Raw genomic sequence first — 14,155 nt, forward strand, 5'->3', positions numbered from 1 at the left:
TGGAAATACCTGAGAGCTTGGTAAATTAGGTTGGCCAAAGCAACCATTTTCGTGTGATAAATCCCCTGGGGGCAATAAAAGGGATTGGGGAGGTGGGAGGGAAAGGTTTGCACTGCTTTCATGGCGGGTAAGAAAACCAGCATGGTTCTAGGTCAGAAGTTGGTACTATGCCATCACCTTCACACGATTTGTGCCTAAGCCCTGAGGAGAGAAGGGGATGCAGGCAGAAATAGAAGGAAAGAACTAATCCCAGAAAGGGAAGACCTTGGAAGCACAAGAAGTATAGTCTTAGTCACAGAGGACAAAACGCATCACAGGAAAGGACAGAGTAGTAACTTCTCTTCTGTATGAAATATCTTGTGACTCCAGGTACTCAGGGTTGTAGTGGATGTGATGCTACTTTGGTTCCTCAATGGTTAACTTCTGGAGCGCTGAGAGAATCCCACATTCTCACAAACAGGGCTGATGGCTGACCTCAGATGGCTTTAGAGGTAGCTGATATGAAGGAGGGGATCAGCCTGGGGCAGAAAAGCTCAAGTGCATAATTAGTGAGGATGCAAAGAGAAATTCGTGGAATGGGACTTGTAAGGGCTGGAGGTCCATCCTTATGAGGGTAAGTACATCTGCCAAGGAGGCGTGTAATTTTTTAGTCAATATGAACCCATTAGGACCTACAAGCTGTAGAGAGCTGGGCAAACTTTGGACATACGTAAAAGATTTGCCATGAATATGTGGTGGTGAGAGGAGACAGGTAGGATTATGAGTGTGTCCTCTGGCCAGTAGTACACAGTCCTGTGATCACTCAGTATATGAGGGTTTAGAGAATGCAAACTCTTCCCCAGTAGAAGTCGTACATGGAATGTAAAAAAGCAGAGCCACCTTGTTGAGCCCTGTCTGCCACATGCTTCCTCACCTTCTGTGGGAATCACTGACTTCAGTCTCTAACTGAAGAGCCACAGAACTCTCCAGGTTCTGGGAAACTCAGACTTCAAACTGAAACTGCTGATTCCTTCAACTGAAAGAAAGAAAACTGAGACACATAGGGGCAAATGAGTCAAAGCTACCCATAGAGGGAGTGGCAGAAATGAGGCCATCCAATATTTACCCATTAAGTAGTTTCTGGTACCAATTCCAAGTGTGAGGGCAGAAGGGGATTCCCCACACCACCAACAAGCACCAGCTGGATGCCAGCATGAATCCCCAAGAGTTCAACCAAATTCTGACACTATCTACCCAGGGACAGCATAGGGTTCCACAGGTTAAGGGATCAGTCCCATAAGACTGTCCCTCCACCCCGCCACGCACACTTCAGACACCAGTCACAAGCCCAGGTTGTTAACTGTACTTCTGATCTGCTATACATCCGAGGTTCCCATGACCTCCTCCTTGGGTTCAATTAATTTGCTAAAGTGGCTCACAGAACTCAGAGAAATATTTTACTTATAGATTACGGGTTTATGATAAGAGGATATAATTCAGTAACATCCAGATGGAAGAAATGCATAACCCAAATCTCAACGTGTTCAACAACCTGGAAACTCTCTGAACCCAGTCCTTCCAGGTTTTTTATAGGATCTCCACTGCATAAACATGATTGAGTAAATAATTGGCTACTGGAGATTCATTCAACCTGTAGGTCCTCTCCCCCCTCTGGAGATCGGGGTGGTACTGAAAGTTCCAACCCTCTAATCTCACGGTTGGCTCGCCCCTAATCTTTAGGTGGGGTCCAAAAGTCACCTCATTAACATAATAAAAGAGACCCCCCCCCATCACTTAGGAAATACCAAGGAGTTCTGTGCCAGGAATGGGGACCAAAGCCAAATCTATATATTTCTTATCAGAAATCACAATATCACACATACACTGAGAGCTGCCATGTGGAATGAATGAGAAAATAGTATACATTATTTCTGTTCTGCTTTCTGATGTTCATGTAGTCTGTGATCAAATTCCTATTGATCCTACATTTCACATGTAACCATCCAAAGAGTATGAAAATATTAGATGTGACCAGAGAGAGCAAAGCCCAGGACGAAAGGCTTTGTTAGAGAGTGACAGTATGTCCTCTCCTCTCTGGGATCAGGGCCAGATGGTGGCCGCAGGGAAAAGAGCAGAGCAGAAGCACATGAGAGGGGTGGAAAGGGAGAAGCAACTGCTGAGCCCTGGTGCTATGGTCAGTACTCCTGGGCTCACCTATTTCTCTACCTGGAAGCATTTTACTTACCTAGGGCATCAAGCCTATTTTGCTCTTCTCTCTTTTTTCTCTTTCCACTCTCTTTATCTACCTCAACACTTTTTTCCTATTTCCTCTCACTCCCCAACCTTTTTTGATCTCTCTCTTCCTTTATATCCTGTGATTTTCCTTTTCCATCTCCCTCCCTCTGGACTCTGTTTTTCTTGTCTTCCTTTCTCTCACTGCCAAATGGCTTTTCCCAAAGCTTACGCTAATTTATACTTACGCCAGCATTTATAAGCATATACCTGTTTCCTTATATTCTCATAAAAACTAGGCATTATCAAAACATGTTTACTCTTTTTCCAGTATGCGGGGATAAATAATCTTTCATGTATTAAAATGTATTCAGTGTATTCAAATTTTTGAGAAGGGACATCATATACCAAAGAGGGATGACAGCTGTACATCTGTACTAGGTGCTTTTCATTATTATCACTTCATAACAATACCAGAAAGACTCTCTCTTCTATATAAATGAGAAACGAGGCTCTAAGAGATTAAACAACTTTCCTACAAAACACACCACTGATAAAGTGCAAGTCTATGATCAAATGGCATGGATTTATTTTATGAAAATTAGGTGCAGCATGTTTTGTTAGGGACAGATCATGCAAATAAGCCCCAGGATAGCATTTAAGGAACATGGAGGGATACATCTTTATATAATTATCCAACATGGTGATTTATTCCACATACATTAAAACGCCACTTCCTATGAACAAGGCATTGCTGGTAAATAGAAAACAAATGACTTTTCTTCTCTCAAAAAAAAACCCTACAATATATTAGAGAAGATAAGTGATAAATATAAGTAATTATAACCCAAGTTAGTATGTCATGAAACAAAGTGAGGGGAGTGGAAGGATAACAGCTGCTCAAGAAAGAGGATTTCTCGGTTTGAGATCTTGAGGGTGGATTAGATCCAAAACATTCAGGAGGTGGGAAATGGCCACACCTAGAGGTATAAAGGAGGAATGCACATAAGTTTTGTTAATATCGAGGAACTGCGCAGCTAGGGTGTTACAGGGTTATAAATTTGCATTTTTCAAGTGTTTCAGACACTGAGGACGATTGGAAGTGTAAAGACAAAGATGTGCATGGTGGGCCAACTCCTTGCATGTTGGGAGAAAGTCCTGGAGGTTGGTAGACACAGAGATGGGGTTGAAGAAGAAGGAAGAAGAAATAGGGAAGTTTCTATTTCTCTACTTCTTGATGCTGATAGCTTTGAGGGCAGTAAACACTAAATTTTTTTTTATGGCATGTGTACAATATCTGAATTAATTCATGTGTATGTTAGCTAGCAAATTGTTTTGTACTCTCCAGCAAGTCGATGTGCATGGATTGATTTGAAAAAGGGAATGTAGAAGAGAAGGAATTAGTATGAGGGCACTGAGATGGAGGATCACTTGACAGCACTTGCCAAAAGATATGGCTCCAAGGAAGCAGGTGAATGAGACAGTGAAATTTATGCCTTTGCTATTGTTGTTATTAATGTGCCCACTTATATAATTGTGAACCTTGGGTTCCATGAGTAAAAGTTGATTAAGAGATCAGATCTTGCATATTGAGAATGTGCAGATAAAAAAGAGTAAATCCACCTAGGCTGGGTCAACAAAAATGGCTAATATTACAAGCACTGCTAGCAGCTAACATGTATTAGACACATACTATGTGGCAGGCACTGTTCTAAGTGCTTTGTATGCATTAACTCATTTAATCCTCATAGCAGCTGTAGGAGGTTTTCAGGTAAGGAAACCAAAGGAAGGCCACATAAGACAGGCTGTCTGGTTCCAGGGCCCATACTTGTAGTCACAATGAAAATTGAAATGATCCTTTTCTTTTACCTTTCTAGATTCTTCTGGCTGATCTAAGAATTAAATTGACATGAGAAAGAGTCACAGGAGATCAGATTTAATTTCATATGTACAGGAATCTCATATACATGAGAGGGTCAGAGACCCACACACATGAGAGGTTCAAAGACAAAGGTAAGATGAGGTCTATATGCCATCATGAGCTAAAGAATGGGATAGAGGCCTGGAGCTTCCAGGGACAGGAGGGTCATTCACAGGACAATAAGAAGAACAGATGTATTAGATGTTTGCCCTGCCATATAGATGGGGCCACTTAGATAAAAATAATTATCTCTGGAAATAACTCTTTTTCTGAGAAAAACCCCCAGTTTAAATTTTTTCTAGGTAGTTAAAGGAGGGGCAGCAGTTTTTCTTGAGTTCACTGGGTCTCCATTACCTTTAGCTCAAAATAATCCACATGCCAAAGTGGTGCATCTTGGGGAGGCCTGTTCTGCATGCCCACAGTATCATAATGGCAGAAGTAAAGACATTTCCTGAAGGGACTGAGGGAAAATCAGTGGGCAGTTATTAATACTGAGGTACATTTGTTTCATACTCTGGTTAAAGTCACAATAAAATAAAATATAAAATAGTAAGAAAAGACATCAGGTCAAAGTCAGAAAAGCATAATTCAAGAAAAAATGATTTCATACAGACATAGCCACAAGCCAGTAAGTACACCGGGCAGAGAAGAATGTAGGGGACGAAGCCCAAAATATTGTTTCTGTAATTATCTATGCCAGGGATAGCAAAATGTTTTTTAATTTCCCAGGACAACTCTGACTGATTGTGGGGCTGGAGAGGAGCTCTGTTGAGAAGGATTCTGAGACTCAACAGGAATGCAAGCAGTAATTAATTAGTCATGTCTTCATGGTTGGGGAAGGCAGATAATCAGCATATATACCAAGTAACTGCCATTCCTGATCTGGGGAAATAACGAAGGAAGAAGTTCCAGGCTAGACGCAAAACTTCTTTTAGAAAGTAATTAGTTAGCATCCATGTGCATAATACTGCACATAAAAAATGACTAATTTTCACAGATGTAGAGAACAAACATACGATTACCAAGGGGGAAAGGGGAGGGGGGTGGGATGAAATGGGAGATTGGGACTGACATATATACACTACTCTGTATAAAATAGATAACTAATGAGAACCTACTGTATAGCACAGGGAACTCTACTCGGTGCTCTGTGGTGACCTAAATGGGAAGGAAATCCAAAAGAGGGGATATATGTATATGTACGGCTGATTCACTTTGCTGTACAGCAGAAACTGACACAGCAATGTAAAGCAACTATACTCCAATTAAAAAAAAAAGACTAAGTTTTTATTGGAGTATAATTGCTTGTGGAAAGTATTATGTATAATATAGGACCAGAAAAGAATACCTTAGTCAATGTTCAAAATGGAAGGGATATTAAAATGTAACAATCCCATTGTCTCTGTGAATTTAGAAATTGATCTGTCATCTGAATTCAACCATATTGAATTCCTATTTTCATGAGTATTTAGAATGGGCGCTAAACTCTTCTGCTGGGTGATAAAGGAACCCAGGAACTGGTAAGATTCCAGCTCACAGTGTATGTCACTGGCCCAAGAGGTGGAGATAGTCCTTGATATGGTCCCTTTGTTCCAATGTATACTCATACCTTTTTCATGATATCAGTGAATACTTTATTTACGAGGTTGAGAGAACACTGAGGCAAAACAAAAGGCACTATTTCTCCACTTTATTCGGCCCTCAGAGAGGACTCGGCCCTAGTAAGTCCCTTTACTGGCCATACATAACCCTCCTCTTTTTAGCATCAGCTGACAATACTTAGGTAGAGAGCAGTGAAGTATCATGTTACTCAATAGTGAAGATAACTCAGTAGAGATAATAGGGCCTGATTATATTTTGTTTGTCCTTCTATGCTGACTGTGAAGTGTAACGCTTGAAGAGGTAAAATTATCAGAAGAGCAATGTGCCTCTCTCTTCTCTTAGAACGTGTGGGAGGATCCTGTGGACTCTCATGTTTCATCAGTACCCTCTTCAGAATTGTTCTATAGCATGAGTCATCATGGGTATGAGTTTTTGGTGGATAAGCTTATGAATTGTTTTGCTGCTGAGAAACCAGCTTACATAGGTTTGCCTTGTACTAAATACTCAACATGTATTTGCTGAATTGAATTGAATATATCCTTTATACTTTCATACACGTTACCAATACCAAGCTCCTGTGGCCTATAGAACATGAATGGTGTTACACAGAAAGTGTCATGACACAACTATGATGGAAGATCAGTTTTTATTTTAGATTTCAAACAGGAGGAGTTTTGTTGCCTCCAAAGATCATCATGACCCTCTCATATACCAAAGTAAAACAGAAACAACACAAGTCACTACAGAGAATACAAGTCACTACAGAGAATACAGGTTTTGCATGACTACATAGACATTCCCAACATTAACAGAAATAGGCTCAAAATTAAAGATTGTCCTTTCAGGAAGTTTTCAAGTGAAAACTAAGACTGAGTAAGAGTCCTGCAGCAGGAACCATACATACAGGCACAAAGAGATGGTGTGGGACCAGAACAGAGGGCCTCAGAACAGCTGCCAGGGAAGATTGAGAAAAAGGCCATCTATGTGAGACCAGAAACCGTAAAACTCCTAGAGGAAAACATAGGCAGAACACTCTTTGACAAATCCTGGCAGTATTTTTTGGATCTGTCTCCTAAAGCAAAGGAAATAAAAGCAAAAATAAACAAATGGGACTTAATTAAACTTAAAAACTTTTGCACAACAAAGGAAACCATCAACAAAATGAAGAGATCACCCACAGAATGGGAGAAAGTATTTGCAAATTATATGACCTATAAGGGGTCGATATCCAAAATATATAAACAGCTCATACAAATCAACATAAACAAACAACCCACCCAATTTAAAAAATGGGCATAAGAACTAAATAGACGTTTTTCCAAACAGGAAATGCAGATGGCCAACAGGCACATGAAAAGATGCTCAGCATCACTAATCATCAGGGAAATGCAAATCAAAACTACAAGGAGATATCACCTCACACCTGTCAGAATGGCTATCATCAAAAAGAACACAAATAATAAATGTTGGTAAGGATGTGAAGAAAAGAGAATCCTTGTACACTGTTGGTGGGAATGTAAATTGGTGCAGTCACTGTGGAAAACAGTATGGAGGTTTCTCGTAAAAACTAAAAATAGAACTACCATATGACCCAGCAATTCCACTCCTGGATATGTATCCAAAAGAAACAAAAACACTAATTTGAAAATGTTCATAGCAGCATTAGTTACAATTGCCAAGATATGGAAGCAATCTGTCCATAAACAGATGAATGGATAAACCAGTTGTGGTATATATGTGTATATATGTATGTGTGTGTGTGTGTGTGTGTGTGTGTGTGTGTGTATATATATATATATATATAATGGAATACTACTCAACCATTAAAAAGAATGAAATTTTGCCATTTACAACAATGTGAATGGACTTGGAGGGTATTATGCTAAGTGAAATAAGTCAGAGGAAGATAAATACTGTATGATATCACTTATATGTAGAATCTAAAAAATACAACAAACTAGTGAATATAAAAAAAAGAAGCAGACTCACAGATACAGAGAACAAATTAATGATTACTAGTAGGGAGAGGGAAGGGGGAAGGGGCAATATAGGGATAGGGGATTAAGAGGTACAAACTATTCTGTATAAAATAAGCTACAAGGATATATTATACAATACAAGGAATATAGCCAATATTTTATAATAACTATAGAGTATAAACTTTAAAAATTGTGAATCACTATATTATATACCTGTAACATATAATATTGTACATCAACTATACTTCAATAAAAAAAAGACAAAGGCCTTCTAGCCACACTGCTTAAGGATTACCATCAATTCCTCCGGAGGAGAGGTACAAGGATTGCACAAAACACAAGACAATATCCCTTGAAGTATTGTCTTTAGACACGTACAGTAAAGTATATAAAATTAAAAAAACAGAAACCAGATGGAGACCCAGCTCACGGGTCTACATAGCTCATGCAAATTTAAATTAAGCTGGTCTTGAATAGTTTTGAGTGTTGCGAACAGAGATTTTTTTATCTGGCTTGGCTCTGAGGCTTTGCATTTTTTAAAGAATTATGAACAAAGTTAAGGCTAAGTGGTATGTCATATAAAAACACAAATCACAAAGCACGTAAAAAATACACACACACACAAATTTCTAGTAGGTTACAGTGAATATAACACAATGAAATGCCTACCATTAATTTTGCAGTAAGGTCAAGGCAATGCTGTTATCAGCAATAAAGGAAAGCAAACAGAGATTCTTGACACAGTCAGAATTAAGCACTAATAATGTCTCCTTTTTATGTCTTAATTGGGTGTGATTTGCCTCTGATAGCACCTTTCATTATCAGTACAGCGGGGCATCTATGTGTTCCCTTTGAGGTGCCCATTGTTCTAATTATTCCTGCCTGCTGGCCACCCTCAATGCATGTTAAATAATACCAGTAATGCATATTGAAAAAAGCAATACGCTTAGATTATAGATACTATGTCAGCCTGGGATTGCTTTTTACTCTCCAGATTGTAGAAAGCTGTGTGACTATTTTACATTGATAGGCATTTATATTGACTGGAGGGGAAAAAGAAAGTCCTCATTACAGGGCTGCTAGCAGTGTAATTATAGAGTGGCACCCGTGCTGGGTGTATTAGGAATCACTTTCCTCTTTAAAACTATGTAGCATGCAGTATCAGTAGCTCAGTGGAATACTCTCTTTGTACTGGTAATTGCTTACAATTAAACCAAGGTAGCAGGATCTTTTCCCTTCTTCCTATCAGAAGTCAGATGTTGGAATATTGGGCATTGGATTTACTTGCGATCCTTAAAATTATTTAACTGTGGATATCCATATGTAAGAATTTGCTTCTTTTTAGGCTTTGACTAATGATTAAAGGCCTGACTTTGAATCCAGGCTCTGCCACTTACTAACTCTGTGAACTCGGGAAAATTTCTTCGTCTTTCCAAGCCTCAGTATTTTTAGCTGAAAAGTAGGGTTAATAATAACAACCCCTTGAAAATTTATTAAAGGAATGAATTCTAGATGCAGAGTAATAACCATGTGAAAAATAGTAGCTGAAATGATGTTGTCGTGATGATTATGATTCATGAATCAGTCATCCAGAATCTAAATAATTTTTCCTTTTAATATGTTACCTTCTCACTGCTGACTTAACTTTCTACTAATATATTTTCTGCCATATTAATAGAAATCAGCAAGTAAGTTAATGTTTCCTTTTCTTAAAGACATTTAACAATCCTCTTGTCTGAGTTCAACCTCTTGCATGTTCTTGAAACCCTGCCAGTTCAGCTGAATTTCCTTTCTCTGTGATGGGTTTCCTAGTCATTTTTCAGTCATTTCCTAGTCATTTGTGCAGTTGCTGGAATTTCATGCTGCTAAAAGCAAATTCGTGTACAGATCCAGTACAACATGAGAATCTTGGCCAGTCAACTTCTGACCTGACCTGTTCAGAGCCTTCCTCTATGGAAATGCAGAAAGTAAAAGAGCCACTTCCTAACCACTATTGCTTCTGGGGAGCATAGGACTCAGATAAAGTTCAACATTGTTGGTATGTTTATGTGAATTTATGCATGTATATATGTATATTTATGCATGTAATTGGATATATACAAGTACATGCAATAAGATAATAAGTGGAAATAAGTGCTCTGGGAGTTAAGCGGAGAAATTAAGCAAAAAGGGGAAAATTATATTTGTTGCCTAAAGCTTTTTTTTTTTTTTTTTTTTTTTTTTTTTGAGTTACGCGGGCCTCTCACTGCTGTGGCCTCTCCCCTTGCGGAGCACAGGCTCCAGACGCGCAGGCCCAGCGGCCATGGCTCACGGGCCCAGCCGCTCCGCGGCATGTGGGATCTTCCCGGACCGGGGCACGAACCCGCGTCCCCTGCATCGGCAAGCGGACTCTCAACCACTGCTCCACCAGGGAAGCCTCCTAAAGCATTTTTTAATAGGATCACATTATTCACTGGTACGTAGTATATAGATGTAATATATGTATGAATATCTGTAAATACTTTGAATAATATTAATATAAATAACATTAAATTAAGTTAAATAATGCATATTTTTCTGAGCATAAAGGTAATACACAAAAATTAGATAGTTCTCAAAGCATCTATAGGTTTAGCTCTCTTTCTGGAGCAATTTTACAAGGATAGACATGCCTATATTTCAGTTATGACCCTAGACACAATTAAAATACTCAGTTTCATGAATAAAATAGTGTTCTATTTAAAGGAAAAAAAATTTTTTTAGTTTGGCACTATAAAAATTCTATAAGCATAGAATTGTTTTAATAGAGTAAAATATGCAAGTAACACTTGGTCAAGTATTCATATGTTCAGTAGCCTTTGTCATCCTGAACATGTGTGCCTTTATTACTTCCAAAGAACTGTTTTGAGGCCTCAATAATTATAAGGAAGGCATTCTTATATGATATTATAGAGGTTTGGTAATAAAGATCTAAGTTGGGAACAATCTCTTCTCCAGATCCCTATCATTAACATATGCCACTGCATTTTTTAAACTATAAATGAGGTTGAAAATATAATGATCCAAGCCTTAAAACCCTGAACCTTACCAGGTCAATAGGTGAGAAATTTCCAAGTAAATGAAGTACTGCCTCCCCCAGTGGATTAATTTGTTTTGTGTCTTATTAATTTATGCATCATTCCCATACCAATTTCCTACCTTATTCAAGAGTCCTACCTACAGTCAGGGGTTCTTTGGGAACTGACTCAATTCCTTTCTTAGATCAAAAGATGAACAAAAAGCAACAGCATAAGGAAAAGTCTTCTGAATGTATCTTCCAAAAGGTATTGGCACAAAAGGCAGATTTTAAAAAGGATAATCCTTTTTAAATGTAAAATCCTTCTTGATGTAGCTGAGGTTTGGGAGGCAGAATTTATTCTCAATAAAAATTAAAGTTAAATATTTTATAAGAAATATAAAGAATCCAAGATAGTAACAAAAATAATTAATGATATTTAGAGCATTCCATTCACCAAGATAACTGTTTTCTCTTTTCTTTTAAGTAGAAGTTCTTGCCCCAGATTTAGCTTATCAGTTCTCAGTTTCTCAACACAAAGGTCCCTAATACTGTGGCATCTTATTTTTTTCCCTTTTCTTCATAATATCAGAATAAACCCGTTTTTCTACAATAGTGCATTTATTTGAGATCCTGTTTTTACTTGAGTCCTTGCAAAAATGGAACAAAGAGAACAAACCAATAAAGTGATAACTTGGAGAGCAGTTCCTAGCCTCAAAATGGAATTAACCCAGGAAGAAAGTTGCAATTCTTTGACTTCTTCGAAATCAAAGCTAGTTTCTTCCCTGCCTTCTCTTCTTGCCTCTTTCCCTCTTATTTACAGTACAGTGGGACTTTTGAGTGAAGGAATGGCAAACAGTTAATAAAAAACAGTTGATGGGTATTAATTACTTTCCACTTAATTACCTGCCATGTGGATCTTGTTGAGCTATTGATTACTGGCAAACATACATCCCACTGGGGATAAGTGAGATTTAACTTCATCCAAAGAGTCAATTAGCCCAAGTAACATAGGGAGAGCTTGTGCTTCGCCTCAATAGCTGGGGTTTCTTGCCAAGAAGGGTAGATAAGCCATTTATTTGTTCATTAAAACACAGTGCTACTATCGACAGGAGGCACTTACCAGGTGTTATTGCAATTGGTAATATGTCATTCTGTGTCGTCAAAGATTAGTTGCACTGTGTAGAAGCGATATGGGCCAAGGGTATCTCTCACTTGAGAACCCTAGAGGAACTGGTGAGGTTCTCTATTTTGTAAAAATGATAACCAAACAACTTTATCAAACACACCTAAGCACAGCTATAGTTTGTAAAGATAATGCTGCCTTCTGGGTGACTTTTGGGTTGCCAGATTCTTTTCTTTGATACGTTAGATCAAAAGACTTTTTCTGAAACTTCACGTAATGAGTCGCAGAACTCCATGTTCATTTTGCCAGAGTCAACAGGAAAAACCTTGAAAGTCAGGCCTTTGGTGGATGTAGGTAGATCGGGGAATGATATGTGTGACAGAAAGAAATATTGTTCCATTGATCAAGGTTAGTATTAATTTGTACCTTGAAGCCCATAAGAAAATTCATGAATCTGATCATCTTCAAACTTTGTTCATTACGCTTCAAATTAGAATTTAAAAAGCCCTTTATTATATAGGTCTTCCACAATATTCTTATGAGACAAATTAAAGTAATCCTGTAAGATATACCCAACTCTAGGAGTTAGAGGGAAAGGGGTAGAAGATTATGTTGAATGGTAGATTAAGGGTAGAACTTTCAATAAATTATGTAAAGCAGACTCTTTATTGTGAAAAATCATAATAATACTAAAAAACTAAAATAGTTTATTTAAAAATTACCTGTGAACTGGAAATTAAAATAATTTGCTTTTGTTGTGGAATTCACTGTATTGAATCTAACAGGGCTAATTCTCTAAAGTTCAGTATTGCATAATGTAAACAAGAGTTACTAACATTTGTATTGCTAAAAAATTTACATTATCATTGTATAACCATGACCATATTTCATTTTATGGACACTTCATAAAATCCATGTGAGATACAATTATCATTATATACCCATTTTCAGGAAGTCAGATCTAAGAATCAGAAAAGAATTAAGTAACTTAGCTAGGGACACCTAAGTTCCCAAACAAGATCTCAGGTCTCTTGAACTCCAAATCTTCCTTCCACTGCGTCTTGGTAATCCTTTAGCATGATCTTGCAATGTGGACCCTGAAGACAGCAAAATGGCAACTCAGAGTGAATGTGAATTTCAACTTCTGGGTTCAGTTTAATGTAAGTGTGATATTTTTGCATTGTGCCTTTGCCAGCACTCCCCCCTTCCATCACCCCCCCGACACACACACACACATACACAAAGCCTCTATGGCTTTGCAGATTTTCCCTCAAGCATATTCATTTCTTTTTCCTTACGCCTTTTGTGATAATGCTATATATTTTCTGGAGTGAACACATTCATTTCCATCACACAGTCTGATGATTAAAACATTTTAACTAAGATTTAACTTCACTACTCTCACATTCATTTTAAGGTATCTCCTTCCTTCTCACTAAAGCAGGGGATGTTGGCAGAAAAGAAGATACTCATCATTGTCAACATCAGGTTTCAGGTATTTGGGTGTTATTAAACAGCACTCCTGAGGAAAGGCACTGTGTGTCCATGCCACCTCCACCCATTAGGTCTGAAGATCTTGCCAACGACAATGACAATATTCACACTGATACCCAGTTGGACTCCCTGCTTCCAAGGGGCATTTTCCTAAAAGGCACTACATTTTGGATTAAATGTTTCCTGTCTCAGGACGTTCTATAACAGTGAGTCAAAACATACTGTAGCTTTCAAAAGGGTACATGCTGGCTGTGGGCACAGGTTCAAGATTTTTACTTGTTTTGTTTTTTAAAACAAAAATATGCTGGGCTTCTGGTTTGAGAAACCCAGCTCTAAGACTCAGGGAAATGGAAACAGCTGAAGGTAATTCCCAAACCTTCCCTTTCCTCTGTAAGACCTTGACAAGCAGATTACCTCACAGAAATTCATTTTTCCTTTCTTCTGGGTTCCCAAAGCTCTATTTCTCTACAGAAAGATAACGCATCCTCAAAAAATTCTTTAGCAGCTGAACATAACATTTCTTGCATAGATTAGAAAATTGAAGGGCCAAACATAAGCAGTCCATGGGCCAGATTTGGTCCACAGGTCATAGTTGGATGACCTCTGCTCTATATCTCCATTTTGGTGGTACTTATATAACTATATATTTTTGTTTTGAAAATATCCTGTGCCTTGAGGGTATAAAATTAACCTTTATATGCCTGTTTCCAAACTTATCCAACTCAACTTATCAAAATTTATGATTAGATCTGTGCATTTTACTCTAAGTAATGTATACCTCAATTTAA

This window comes from Mesoplodon bidens, assembly GCF_964165515.1.
Source record: "Mesoplodon bidens genome assembly, chromosome: 6".
Taxonomy (NCBI): Eukaryota; Metazoa; Chordata; class Mammalia; order Artiodactyla; family Ziphiidae; genus Mesoplodon; species Mesoplodon bidens.